Below are 253 nucleotides of genomic sequence, written 5' to 3'. Positions count from 1 at the left end.
ATGATACTATTCTACCACTTGACCACTAGCGCATGTACCTTTGGGCCAATAAAAAACGTACTCGTATTTTGGTCCTACAGCTCTTCTGAAGCCCTCAAGTTTTAGTTTCACCTCTCGATTTCAAAAAAGGCGCCATAGTGCTACGCGTGAAATCTATAAATGTAAATGATAGATTGTAACAAACCGAAGTTTGAACATTTTGCACTAATATCATCATAGGTAATCTTCAAGATGAACTAGTCGAGAATCGAAC

This window comes from Cucurbita maxima, unplaced genomic scaffold, assembly GCF_002738345.1.
Source record: "Cucurbita maxima cultivar Rimu unplaced genomic scaffold, Cmax_1.0 Cma_Scf00055, whole genome shotgun sequence".
Classification (NCBI taxonomy): Eukaryota; Viridiplantae; Streptophyta; class Magnoliopsida; order Cucurbitales; family Cucurbitaceae; genus Cucurbita; species Cucurbita maxima.
Note: the sequence above shows the minus strand (reverse complement) of the source record.